Source organism: Rhipicephalus microplus, chromosome 2 (assembly GCF_043290135.1).
Source record: "Rhipicephalus microplus isolate Deutch F79 chromosome 2, USDA_Rmic, whole genome shotgun sequence".
Classification (NCBI taxonomy): Eukaryota; Metazoa; Arthropoda; class Arachnida; order Ixodida; family Ixodidae; genus Rhipicephalus; species Rhipicephalus microplus.
In genome coordinates this window covers 60,976,680-60,992,706 of record NC_134701.1, presented here as the reverse complement: position 1 = coordinate 60,992,706, position 16,027 = coordinate 60,976,680, and the positions used below count along the sequence as shown (strand labels likewise).

At 38.2% G+C, this 16,027-nt stretch overlaps 1 protein-coding gene across 1 annotated transcript in view; it reads left to right on the top strand.

Moving 5' to 3' along the window:
- The window catches only part of LOC142796263 (uncharacterized), a 265,070-nt gene that overhangs the window by 88,540 nt on the left and 160,503 nt on the right, over positions 1 to 16,027 (top strand). The gene's annotated exons all lie outside the window — the stretch shown is intronic.

The window sequence follows — 16,027 nt, the reverse complement described above, 5'->3', positions numbered from 1 at the left end:
CCCCATCCTAAATATAAATTTATATTCACTAAACTCTCACCATCACAAGAAGCAGTTAGTTTCAAAACAAAAGTCATTCACGTATACATTGACAGCTCATACACGTCATACACGGCAGGAGTGACATATATTGCTTTGACAAAGGATGAAAAAAATCATCACTGTCAGGAAAACTCAGATCCGTAGCTCTTCAAGCGAATACGACACGAAATTATTTGCATTCCAAGAAGCACTCCAGTTCGTATATACAAGTACTTTAGCACGCCAGCCCACATTTACACAGACGGTCTATCGCTTCTAATGAACCTTCAAAGTCTCACTGATAATGATGAAAAATTTGAAACATATAGCGGCTTCGTAATCATAAAATCTTCAAACTGGCTGACATACTATATCCATGCAGTCTGTGGGCTCATCACCCCATTAAAATATAAATTTAGTTTCACTAAACTCTCACCATCACAAGAAGCAGTTATTTTCAAAACAATTGTCATTCACGTATACACTGACGGCTCATACACGTCATACACGGCGGGAGTGGCATATACTGCTTTGACAAAGGATGAAAAAATCATAACTGTCAGAAAAACTCAGATCCGTAGCTCTTCAAGCGAATACGAAACGCAATTATTTGCATTCCAAGAAGCACTCCAGTTCGTATTTACAAGTAACTTTAGCACGCCAGCCCACATTTACACAGACCGTCTATCGCTTCTAATGAACCTTCAAAGTCTCACTGATAATGATGAAAAATTTGAAACATCAAGCGGCTTCGTAATCATAAAATCTTCAAACTGGCTGACATACTTTATCCATGCAGTCTGTGGGCTCATCACCCCATTTAAAATATAAATTTAGTTTCACTAAACTCTCACCATCACAAGAAGCAGTTAACAAGAAGCAGTTATTTTCAAAACAAATGTCATTCACGTATACACTGACAGCTAATACACGTCATACACGCGGGAGTGGCATATATTGCTTAGACAAAGAATGAAAAAATCATAACTGTCAGGAAAACTCAGATCCGTAGCTCTTCAAGCGAATACGACACGCAATTATTTGCATTCCAAGAAGCACTCAATTTCGTATTTACAAGTAACTTTAGCACGCCAGCCCACATTTACACAGACCGTCTATCGCTTCTAATGAACCTTCAAAGTCTCACTGATAATGATGAAAAATTTGAAACATCAAGCGGCTTCGTAACCATACAATGTTCAAACTGGCTGACATACTATATACATGCAGTCTGTGGGCTCATCACCCCATCCTAAATATAAATTTATATTCACTAAACTCTCACCATCACAAGAAGCAGTTAGTTTCAAAACAAAAGTCATTCACGTATACATTGACAGCTCATACACGTCATACACGGCAGGAGTGACATATATTGCTTTGACAAAGGATGAAAAAAATCATCACTGTCAGGAAAACTCAGATCCGTAGCTCTTCAAGCGAATACGACACGAAATTATTTGCATTCCAAGAAGCACTCCAGTTCGTATTTACAAGTAGCTTTAGTACGCCAGCCCATATTTACACAGACCGTCTACCGCTTTTAATGAACCTTCAAAGTCTCACTGATAATGATGAAAATTTTGAAACATCAAGCGGCTTCGTAACCATACAATCTTCAAACTGGCTGACATACTATATCCATGCAATCTGTGGGCTCATCACCCCATTAAAAGTATATATTTAGTTTCCCTAAACTCTCACCATCAAAAGAAGCAATTATTTTCAAAACAAAAGTCATTCACGTATACACTGACAGCTCATACACGTCATACACGGCGGGAGTGGCATATATTGCTTTGACAAAGGATGAAAAAATCATAACTGTCAGGAAAATTCAGATCCGTAGCTCTTCAAGCGAATACGACACAGAATTATTTGCATTCCAAGAAGCAATCAATTTCGTATTTACAAGTAACTTTAGCACGCCAGCCCACAATTACACAGACCATCTATCGCTTCTAATGAACCTTCAAAGTCTTACTGATAATTATGAAAAATTGGAAACATCAAGCGGCTTCGTAACCATACAATCTTCAAACTGGCTGACATACTATATTCATGCAGTTTCTGGGCTCATCCCCCATTAAAAATATAAATTTAGTTTTACTAAACTCTCACCATCACAAGAAGCAGTTATTTTCAAAACATATGTCATTCACGTATACACTGACAGCTAATACACGTCATACACGCGGGAATGGCATATATTGCTTTGACAAAGAATGAAAAAATCATAACTGTCAGGAAAACTCAGATCCGTAGCTCTTCAAGCGAATACGACACGCAATTATTTGCATTCCAAGAAGCACTCAATTTCGTATTTACAAGTAACTTTAGCACGCCAGCCCACATTTACACAGACCGTCTATCGCTTCTAATGAACCTTCAAAGTCTCACTGATAATGATGAAAAATTTGAAACATCAAGCGGCTTCGTAACCATACAATGTTCAAACTGGCTGACATACTATATACATGCAGTCTGTGGGCTCATCACCCCATCCTAAATATAAATTTATATTCACTAAACTCTCACCATCACAAGAAGCAGTTAGTTTCAAAACAAAAGTCATTCACGTATACATTGACAGCTCATACACGTCATACACGGCAGGAGTGACATATATTGCTTTGACAAAGGATGAAAAAAATCATCACTGTCAGGAAAACTCAGATCCGTAGCTCTTCAAGCGAATACGACACGAAATTATTTGCATTCCAAGAAGCACTCCAGTTCGTATATACAAGTACTTTAGCACGCCAGCCCACAATTACACAGACGGTCTATCGCTTCTAATGAACCTTCAAAGTCTCACTGATAATGATGAAAAATTTGAAACATATAGCGGCTTCGTAATCATAAAATCTTCAAACTGGCTGACATACTATATCCATGCAGTCTGTGGGCTCATCACCCCATTAAAATATAAATTTAGTTTCACTAAACTCTCACCATCACAAGAAGCAGTTATTTTCAAAACAATTGTCATTCACGTATACACTGACGGCTCATACACGTCATACACGGCGGGAGTGGCATATACTGCTTTGACAAAGGATGAAAAAATCATAACTGTCAGAAAAACTCAGATCCGTAGCTCTTCAAGCGAATACGAAACGCAATTATTTGCATTCCAAGAAGCACTCCAGTTCGTATTTACAAGTAGCTTTAGCACGCCAGCCCACATTTACACAGACCGTCTACCGCTTTTAATGAACCTTCAAAGTCTCACTGATGATGATGAAAATTTTGAAACATCAAGTGGCTTCGTAACCATACAATCTTCAAACTGGCTGACATACTATATTCATGCAATCTGTGGGCTCATCACCCCAATAAAAATATATATTTATATTCACTAAACTCTCACCATCAAAAGAAGCAGTTATTTTCAAAACAAAAGTCATTCACGTATACACTGACAGCTCATACACGTCATACACGGCGGGAGTGGCATATATTGCTTTGACAAAGGATGAAAAAATCATAACTGTCAGGAAAACTCAGATCCGTAGCTCTTCAAGCGAATACGAAACGCAATTATTTGCATTCCAAGAAGCACTCAATTTCGTATTTACAAGTAACTTTAGCACGCCAGCCCACATTTACACAGACCGTCTATCGCTTCTAATGAACCTTCAAGGTCTCACTGATAATGAAGAAAAATTTGAAACATCAAGCGGCTTCGCAACCATACAATCTTCAAACTGGCTGACATACTATATCCATGCAGTCTGTGGGCTCATCACCCCATTTAAAATATAAATTTAGTTTCACTAAACTCTCACCATCACAAGAAGCAGTTAACAAGAAGCAGTTATTTTCAAAACAAATGTCATTCACGTATACACTGACAGCTAATACACGTCATACACGCGGGAGTGGCATATATTGCTTAGACAAAGAATGAAAAAATCATAACTGTCAGGAAAACTCAGATCCGTAGCTCTTCAAGCGAATACGACACGCAATTATTTACATTCCAAGAACCACTCAATTTCGTATTTACAAGTAACTTTAGCACGCCAGCCCACATTTACACAGACCGTCTATCGCTTCTAATGAACCTTCAAAGTCTCACTGATAATGATGAAAAATTTGAAACATCAAGCGGCTTCGTAACCGTGCAATCTTCAAACTGGCTGACATACTATTTACATGCAGTCTGTGGGCTCATCACCCCGTTAAAATATAAATTTAGTTTCACTAAACTCTCACCATCACAAGAAGCAGTTAGTTTCAAAACAAAAGTCATTCACGTATACACTGACAGCTCATACACGTCATACACGGCGGGAGTGGCATATATTGCTTTGACAAAGGATGAAAAAATCATCAGTGTCAGGAAAACTCAGATTCGTAGCTCTTCAAGCGAATACGACACGGAATTATTTGCATTCCAAGAAGCACTCCAGTTCGTATTTACAAGTAGCTTTAGCACGCCAGCCCACATTTACACAGACCATCTATCGCGTCTAATGAACCTTCAAAGTCTCACTGATAATGATGAAAAATTTGAAACATCAAGCGGCTTCGTAACCATACAATGTTCAAACTGGCTGACATACTATATACATGCAGTCTGTGGGCTCATCACCCCATCCTAAATATAAATTTATATTCACTAAACTCTCACCATCACAAGAAGCAGTTAGTTTCAAAACAAAAGTCATTCACGTATACAGTGACAGCTCATACACGTCATACACGGCGGGAGTGGCATATATTGCTTTGACAAAGGATGAAAAAATCATCAGTGTCAGGAAAACTCAGATCCGTAGCTCTTCAAGCGAATACGACACGGAATTATTTGCATTCCAAGAAGCACTCCAGTTCGTATTTACAAGTAGCTTTAGCACGCCAGCCCACATTTACACAGACCGTCTACCGCTTTTAATGAACCTTCAAAGTCTCACTGATAATGATGAAAATTTTGAAACATCAAGCGGCTTCGTAACCATACAATCTTCAAACTGGCTGACATACTATATCCATGCAATCTGTGGGCTCATCACCCCATTAAAAATATATATTTAGTTTCACTAAACTCTCACCATCAAAAGAAGCAATTATTTTCAAAACAAAAGTCATTCACGTATACACTGACAGCTCATACACGTCATACACGGCGGGAGTGGCATATATTGCTTTGACAAAGGATGAAAAAATCATAACTGTCAGGAAAACTCAGATCCGTAGCTCTTCAAGCGAATATGAAACGCAATTATTTGCATTCCAAGAAGCACTCAATTTCGTATTTACAAGTAACTTTAGCACGCCAGCCCACATTTACACAGACCGTCTATCGCTTCTAATGAACCTTCAAGGTCTCACTGATAATGAAGAAAAATTAGAAACATCAAGCGGCTTCGTAACCATACAATCTTCAAACTGGCTGACATACTATATCCATGCAGTCGGTGGGCTCATCACCCCATTTAAAATATAAATTTAGTTTCACTACACTCTCACCATCACAAGAAGCAGTTATTTTCAAAACAAACGTCATTCACGTATACACTGACAGCTAATACACGTCATACACGCGGGAGTGGCATATATTGCTTAGACAAAGAATGAAAAAATCATAACTGTCAGGAAAACTCAGATCCGTAGCTCTTCAAGCAAATACGACACGGAATTATTTGCATTCCAAGAAGCACTCAATTTCGTATTTACAAGTAACTTTAGCACGCCAGCCCACATTTACACAGACCGTCTATCGCTTCTAATGAACCTTCAAAGTCTCACTGATAATGATGAAAAATTTGAAACATCAAGCGGCTTCGTAATCATAAAATCTTCAAACTGGCTGACATACTTTATCCATGCAGTCTGTGGGCTCATCACCCCATTTAAAATATAAATTTAGTTTCACTAAACTCTCACCATCACAAGAAGCAGTTAACAAGAAGCAGTTATTTTCAAAACAAATGTCATTCACGTATACACTGACAGCTAATACACGTCATACACGCGGGAGTGGCATATATTGCTTAGACAAAGAATGAAAAAATCATAACTGTCAGGAAAACTCAGATCCGTAGCTCTTCAAGTGAATACGACACGCAATTATTTACATTCCAAGAAGCACTCAATTTCGTATTTACAAGTAACTTTAGCACGCCAGCCCACATTTACACAGACCGTCTATCGCTTCTAATGAACCTTCAAAGTCTCACTGATAATGATGAAAAATTTGAAACATCAAGCGGCTTCGTAATCATAAAATCTTCAAACTGGCTGACATACTTTATCCATGCAGTCTGTGGGCTCATCACCCCATTTAAAATATAAATTTAGTTTCACTAAACTCTCACCATCACAAGAAGCAGTTAACAAGAAGCAGTTATTTTCAAAACAAATGTCATTCACGTATACACTGACAGCTAATACACGTCATACACGCGGGAGTGGCATATATTGCTTAGACAAAGAATGAAAAAATCATAACTGTCAGGAAAACTCAGATCCGTAGCTCTTCAAGCGAATACGACACGCAATTATTTGCATTCCAAGAAGCACTCAATTTCGTATTTACAAGTAACTTTAGCACGCCAGCCCACATTTACACAGACCGTCTATCGCTTCTAATGAACCTTCAAAGTCTCACTGATAATGATGAAAATTTTGAAACATCAAGCGGCTTCGTAACCATACAATCCTCAAACTGGCTGACATACTATATACATGCAGTCTGTGGGCTCATACCCCCATTAAAATTATAAATTTAGTTTCACTAAACTCTCACCATCACAAGAAGCAGTTAGTTTCAAAACAAAAGTCATTCACGTATACACTGACAGCTCATACACGTCATACACGGCGGGAGTGGCATATATTGCTTTGACAAAGGATGAAAAAATCATCAGTGTCAGGAAAACTCAGATCCGTAGCTCTTCAAGCGAATACGACACGGAATTATTTGCATTCCAAGAAGCACTCCAGTTCGTATTTACAAGTAGCTTTAGTACGCCAGCCCATATTTACACAGACCGTCTACCGCTTTTAATGAACCTTCAAAGTCTCACTGATAATGATGAAAATTTTGAAACATCAAGCGGCTTCGTAACCATACAATCTTCAAACTGGCTGACATACTATATCCATGCAATCTGTGGGCTCATCACCCCATTAAAAGTATATATTTAGTTTCCCTAAACTCTCACCATCAAAAGAAGCAATTATTTTCAAAACAAAAGTCATTCACGTATACACTGACAGCTCATACACGTCATACACGGCGGGAGTGGCATATATTGCTTTGACAAAGGATGAAAAAATCATAACTGTCAGGAAAATTCAGATCCGTAGCTCTTCAAGCGAATACGACACAGAATTATTTGCATTCCAAGAAGCAATCAATTTCGTATTTACAAGTAACTTTAGCACGCCAGCCCACAATTACACAGACCGTCTATCGCTTCTAATGAACCTTCAAAGTCTTACTGATAATTATGAAAAATTGGAAACATCAAGCGGCTTCGTAACCATACAATCTTCAAACTGGCTGACATACTATATTCATGCAGTTTCTGGGCTCATCCCCCATTAAAAATATAAATTTAGTTTTACTAAACTCTCACCATCACAAGAAGCAGTTATTTTCAAAACATATGTCATTCACGTATACACTGACAGCTAATACACGTCATACACGCGGGAATGGCATATATTGCTTTGACAAAGAATGAAAAAATCATAACTGTCAGGAAAACTCAGATCCGTAGCTCTTCAAGCGAATACGACACGCAATTATTTGCATTCCAAGAAGCACTCAATTTCGTATTTACAAGTAACTTTAGCACGCCAGCCCACATTTACACAGACCGTCTATCGCTTCTAATGAACCTTCAAAGTCTCACTGATAATGATGAAAAATTTGAAACATCAAGCGGCTTCGTAACCATACAATGTTCAAACTGGCTGACATACTATATACATGCAGTCTGTGGGCTCATCACCCCATCCTAAATATAAATTTATATTCACTAAACTCTCACCATCACAAGAAGCAGTTAGTTTCAAAACAAAAGTCATTCACGTATACATTGACAGCTCATACACGTCATACACGGCAGGAGTGACATATATTGCTTTGACAAAGGATGAAAAAAATCATCACTGTCAGGAAAACTCAGATCCGTAGCTCTTCAAGCGAATACGACACGAAATTATTTGCATTCCAAGAAGCACTCCAGTTCGTATATACAAGTACTTTAGCACGCCAGCCCACATTTACACAGACGGTCTATCGCTTCTAATGAACCTTCAAAGTCTCACTGATAATGATGAAAAATTTGAAACATATAGCGGCTTCGTAATCATAAAATCTTCAAACTGGCTGACATACTATATCCATGCAGTCTGTGGGCTCATCACCCCATTAAAATATAAATTTAGTTTCACTAAACTCTCACCATCACAAGAAGCAGTTATTTTCAAAACAATTGTCATTCACGTATACACTGACGGCTCATACACGTCATACACGGCGGGAGTGGCATATACTGCTTTGACAAAGGATGAAAAAATCATAACTGTCAGAAAAACTCAGATCCGTAGCTCTTCAAGCGAATACGAAACGCAATTATTTGCATTCCAAGAAGCACTCCAGTTCGTATTTACAAGTAGCTTTAGCACGCCAGCCCACATTTACACAGACCGTCTACCGCTTTTAATGAACCTTCAAAGTCTCACTGATGATGATGAAAATTTTGAAACATCAAGTGGCTTCGTAACCATACAATCTTCAAACTGGCTGACATACTATATTCATGCAATCTGTGGGCTCATCACCCCAATAAAAATATATATTTATATTCACTAAACTCTCACCATCAAAAGAAGCAGTTATTTTCAAAACAAAAGTCATTCACGTATACACTGACAGCTCATACACGTCATACACGGCGGGAGTGGCATATATTGCTTTGACAAAGGATGAAAAAATCATAACTGTCAGGAAAACTCAGATCCGTAGCTCTTCAAGCGAATACGAAACGCAATTATTTGCATTCCAAGAAGCACTCAATTTCGTATTTACAAGTAACTTTAGCACGCCAGCCCACATTTACACAGACCGTCTATCGCTTCTAATGAACCTTCAAGGTCTCACTGATAATGAAGAAAAATTTGAAACATCAAGCGGCTTCGCAACCATACAATCTTCAAACTGGCTGACATACTATATCCATGCAGTCTGTGGGCTCATCACCCCATTTAAAATATAAATTTAGTTTCACTAAACTCTCACCATCACAAGAAGCAGTTAACAAGAAGCACTTATTTTCAAAACAAATGTCATTCACGTATACACTGACAGCTAATACACGTCATACACGCGGGAGTGGCATATATTGCTTAGACAAAGAATGAAAAAATCATAACTGTCAGGAAAACTCAGATCCGTAGCTCTTCAAGCGAATACGACACGCAATTATTTACATTCCAAGAAGCACTCAATTTCGTATTTACAAGTAACTTTAGCACGCCAGCCCACATTTACACAGACCGTCTATCGCTTCTAATGAACCTTCAAAGTCTCACTGATAATGATGAAAAATTTGAAATATCAAGCGGCTTCGTAACCATACAATCTTCAAACTGGCTGACATACTATATACATGCAGTCTGTGGACTCATCACCCCATTAAAAATATAAATTTAGTTTCACTAAACTCTCACCATCACAAGAAGCAGTTAGTTTCAAAACAAAAGTCATTCACGTATACACTGACAGCTCATACACGTCATACATGGCGGGAGTGGCATATATTGCTTTGACAAAGGATGAAAAAATCATCAGTGTCAGGAAAACTCAGATTCGTAGCTCTTCAAGCGAATACGACACGGAATTATTTGCATTCCAAGAAGCACTCCAGTTCGTATTTACAAGTAGCTTTAGCACGCCAGCCCACATTTACACAGACCGTCTACCGCTTGTAATGAACCTTCAAAGTCTCACTGATGATGATGAAAATTTTGAAACATCAAGCGGCTTCGTAACCATACAATCTTCAAACTGGCTGACAACGTATATCCATGCAATCTGTGGGCTCATCACCCCAATAAAAATATATATTTATATTCACTAAACTCTCACCATCAAAAGAAGCAGTTATTTTCAAAACAAAAGTCATTCACGTATACACTGACAGCTCATACACGTCATACACGGCGGGAGTGGCATATATTGCTTTGACAAAGGATGAAAAAATCATAACTGTCAGGAAAACTCAGATCCGTAGCTCTTCAAGCGAATACGACACAGAATTATTTGCATTCCAAGAAGCAATCAATTTCGTATTTACAAGTAACTTTAGCACGCCAGCCCACATTTACACAGACCATCTATCGCGTCTAATGAACCTTCAAAGTCTCACTGATAATGATGAAAAATTTGAAACATCAAGCGGCTTCGTAACCATACAATGTTCAAACTGGCTGACATAATATATACATGCAGTCTGTGGGCTCATCACCCCATCCTAAATATAAATTTATATTCACTAAACTCTCACCATCACAAGAAGCAGTTAGTTTCAAAACAAAAGTCATTCACGTATACACTGACAGCTCATACACGTCATACACGGCAGGAGTGACATATATTGCTTTGACAAAGGATGAAAAAATCATAACTGTCAGGAAAACTCAGATCCGTAGCTCTTCAAGCGAATACGAAACGGAATTATTTGCATTCCAAGAAGCACTCCAGTTCGTATTTACAAGTAACCTTAGCACGCCAGCCCACATTTACACAGACCGTCTATCGCTTTTAATGAACCTTCAAAGTCTCACTGATAATGATGAAAAATTTGAAACATCAAGCGGCTTCGTAACCATACAATCTTCAAACTGGCTGACATACTATATCCATGCAGTTTGTGGGCTCATCACCCCATTAAAAATATAAATTTAGTTTTACTAAACTCTCACCATCACAAGAAGCAGTTATTTTCAAAACAAAAGTCATTCACGTATACACTGACAGCTCATACACGTCATACACGGCAGGAGTGACATATATTGCTTTGACAAAGGATGAAAAAATCATAACTGTCAGGAAAACTCAGATCCGTAGCTCTTCAAGCGAATACGAAACGCAATTATTTGCATTCCAAGAAGCACTCAATTTCGTATTTTCAAGTAACTTTAGCACGCCTGCCCACATTTACACAGACCGTCTATCGCTTCTAATGAACCTTCAAGGTCTCACTGATAATGAAGAAAAATTTGAAACATCAAGCGGCTTCGTAACCATACAATCTTCAAACTGGCTGACATACTATATCCATGCAGTCTGTGGGCTCATCACCCCATTTAAAATATAAATTAAGTTTCACTAAACTCTCACCATCACAAGAAGCAGTTATTTTCAAAACAAATGTCATTCACGTATACACTGACAGCTAATACACGTCATACACGCGGGAGTGGCGTATATTGCTTAGACAAAGAATGAAAAAATCATAACTGTCAGGAAAACTCAGATCCGTAGCTCTTTAAGCGAATACGACACGCAATTATTTGCATTCCAAGAAGCACTCAATTTCGTATTTACAAGTAACTTTAGCACGCCAGCCCACATTTACACAGACCGTCTATCGCTTCTAATGAACCTTCAAAGTCTCACTGATAATGATGAAAATTTTGAAACATCAAGCGGCTTCGTAACCATACAATCCTCAAACTGGCTGACATACTATATACATGCAGTGTGTGGGCTCATACCCCCATTAAAATTATAAATTTAGTTTCACTAAACTCTCACCATCACAAGAAGCAGTTAGTTTCAAAACAAAAGTCATTCACGTATACACTGACAGCTCATACACGTCATACACGGCGGGAGTGGCATATATTGCTTTGACAAAGGATGAAAAAATCATCAGTGTCAGGAAAACTCAGATCCGTAGCTCTTCAAGCGAATACGACACGCAATTATTTGCATTCCAAGAAGCACTCAATTTCGTATTTACAAGTAACTTTAGCACGCCAGCCCACATTTACACAGACCGTCTATCGCTTCTAATGAACCTTCAAAGTCTCACTGATAATGATGAAAAATTTGAAACATCAAGCGGCCTCGTAACCATACAATGTTCAAACTGGCTGACATACTATATACATGCAGTCTGTGGGCTCATCACCCCATCCTAAATATAAATTTATATTCACTAAACTCTCACCATCACAAGAAGCAGTTAGTTTCAAAACAAAAGTCATTCACGTATACATTGACAGCTCATACACGTCATACACGGCAGGAGTGACATATATTGCTTTGACAAAGGATGAAAAAAATCATCACTGTCAGGAAAACTCAGATCCGTAGCTCTTCAAGCGAATACGACACGAAATTATTTGCATTCCAAGAAGCACTCCAGTTCGTATATACAAGTACTTTAGCACGCCAGCCCACATTTACACAGACGGTCTATCGCTTCTAATGAACCTTCAAAGTCTCACTGATAATGATGAAAAATTTGAAACATATAGCGGCTTCGTAATCATAAAATCTTCAAACTGGCTGACATACTATATCCATGCAGTCTGTGGGCTCATCACCCCATTAAAATATAAATTTAGTTTCACTAAACTCTCACCATCACAAGAAGCAGTTATTTTCAAAACAATTGTCATTCACGTATACACTGACGACTCATACACGTCATACACGGCGGGAGTGGCATATACTGCTTTGACAAAGGATGAAAAAATCATAACTGTCAGAAAAACTCAGATCCGTAGCTCTTCAAGCGAATACGAAACGCAATTATTTGCATTCCAAGAAGCACTCCAGTTCGTATTTACAAGTAGCTTTAGCACGCCAGCCCACATTTACACAGACCGTCTACCGCTTTTAATGAACCTTCAAAGTCTCACTGATGATGATGAAAATTTTGAAACATCAAGTGGCTTCGTAACCATACAATCTTCAAACTGGCTGACATACTATATTCATGCAATCTGTGGGCTCATCACCCCAATAAAAATATATATTTATATTCACTAAACTCTCACCATCAAAAGAAGCAGTTATTTTCAAAACAAAAGTCATTCACGTATACACTGACAGCTCATACACGTCATACACGGCGGGAGTGGCATATATTGCTTTGACAAAGGATGAAAAAATCATCAGTGTCAGGAAAACTCAGATCCGTAGCTCTTCAAGCGAATACGACACGCAATTATTTGCATTCCAAGAAGCACTCAATTTCGTATTTACAAGTAACTTTATCACGCCAGCCCACATTTACACAGACCGTCTATCGCTTCTAATGAACCTTCAAAGTCTCACTGATAATGATGAAAAATTTGAAACATCAAGCGGCCTCGTAACCATACAATGTTCAAACTGGCTGACATACTATATACATGCAGTCTGTGGGCTCATCACCCCATCCTAAATATAAATTTATATTCACTAAACTCTCACCGTCACAAGAAGCAGTTAGTTTCAAAACAAAAGTCATTCACGTATACATTGACAGCTCATACACGTCATACACGGCAGGAGTGACATATATTGCTTTGACAAAGGATGAAAAAAATCATCACTGTCAGGAAAACTCAGATCCGTAGCTCTTCAAGCGAATACGACACGAAATTATTTGCATTCCAAGAAGCACTCCAGTTCGTATATACAAGTACTTTAGCACGCCAGCCCACATTTACACAGACGGTCTATCGCTTCTAATGAACCTTCAAAGTCTCACTGATAATGATGAAAAATTTGAAACATATAGCGGCTTCGTAATCATAAAATCTTCAAACTGGCTGACATACTATATCCATGCAGTCTGTGGGCTCATCACCCCATTAAAATATAAATTTAGTTTCACTAAACTCTCACCATCACAACAAGCAGTTATTTTCAAAACAATTGTCATTCACGTATACACTGACGACTCATACACGTCATACACGGCGGGAGTGGCATATACTGCTTTGACAAAGGATGAAAAAATCATAACTGTCAGAAAAACTCAGATCCGTAGCTCTTCAAGCGAATACGAAACGCAATTATTTGCATTCCAAGAAGCACTCCAGTTCGTATTTACAAGTAGCTTTAGCACGCCAGCCCACATTTACACAGACCGTCTACCGCTTTTAATGAACCTTCAAAGTCTCACTGATGATGATGAAAATTTTGAAACATCAAGTGGCTTCGTAACCATACAATCTTCAAACTGGCTGACATACTATATTCATGCAATCTGTGGGCTCATCACCCCAATAAAAATATATATTTATATTCACTAAACTCTCACCATCAAAAGAAGCAGTTATTTTCAAAACAAAAGTCATTCACGTATACACTGACAGCTAATACACGTCATACACGCGGGAGTGGCATATATTGCTTAGACAAAGAATGAAAAAATCATAACTGTCAGGAAAACTCAGATCCGTAGCTCTTCAAGCGAATACGAAACGCAATTATTTGCATTCCAAGAAGCACTCAAGTTCGTATTTACAAGTAACTTTAGCACGCCAGCCCACATTTACACAGACCGTCTATCGCTTCTAATGAACCTTCAAGGTCTCACTGATAATGAAGAAAAATTTGAAACATCAAGCGGCTTCGCAACCATACAATCTTCAAACTGGCTGACATACTATATCCATGCAGTCTGTGGGCTCATCACCCCATTTAAAATATAAATTTAGTTTCACTAAACTCTCACCATCACAAGAAGCAGTTAACAAGAAGCACTTATTTTCAAAACAAATGTCATTCACGTATACACTGACAGCTAATACACGTCATACACGCGGGAGTGGCATATATTGCTTAGACAAAGAATGAAAAAATCATAACTGTCAGGAAAACTCAGATCCGTAGCTCTTCAAGCGAATACGACACAGAATTATTTGCATTCCAAGAAGCAATCAATTTCGTATTTACAAGTAACTTTAGCACGCCAGCCCACAATTACACAAACCGTCTATCGCTTCTAATTAACCTTCAAAGTCTTACTGATAATTATGAAAAATTGGAAACATCAAGCGGCTTCTTAACCATACAACCTTTGAACTGGCTGACATACTATATCCATGCAGTCTGTGGACTCATCACCTCATTAAAAATATGAAATTAGTTTCACTAAACTCTCACCATCACAAGAAGCAGTTATTTTCAAAACAAAAGTCATTCACGTATACACTGACAGCTCATACACGTCATACACGGCAGGAGTGACATATATTGCTTTGACAAAGGATGAAAAAATCATAACTGTCAGGAAAACTCAGATCCGTAGCTCTTCAAGCGAATACGAAACGGAATTATTTGCATTCCAAGAAGCACTCCAGTTCGTATTTACAAGTAACTTTAGCACGCCAGCCCACATTTACACAGACCATCTGTCGCTTTTAATGAACCTTCAAAGTCTCACTGATGATGATGAAAATTTTGAAACATCAAGCGGCTTCGTAACCATACAATCTTCAAACTGGCTGACATACTATATCCATGCAATCTGTGGGCTCATCACCCCAATAAAAATATATATTTATATTCACTAAACTCTCACCATCAAAAGAAGCAGTTATTTTCAAAACAAAAGTCATTCACGTATATACTGACAGCTCATACACGTCATACACGGCGGGAGTGGCATATATTGCTTTGACAAAGGATGAAAAAATCATAACTGTCAGGAAAACTCAGATCCGTAGCTCTTCAAGCGAATACGACACAGAATTATTTGCATTCCAAGAAGCAATCAATTTCGTATTTACAAGTAACTTTAGCACGACAGCCCACATTTACACAGACCATCTATCGCGTCTAATGAACCTTCAAAGTCTCACTGATAATGATGAAAAATTTGAAACATCAAGCGGCTTCGTAACCATACAATGTTCAAACTGGCTGACATACTATATACATGCAGTCTGTGGGCTCATCACCCCATCCTAAATATAAATTTATATTCACTAAACTCTCACCATCACAAGAAGCAGTTAGTTTCAAAACAAAAGTCAT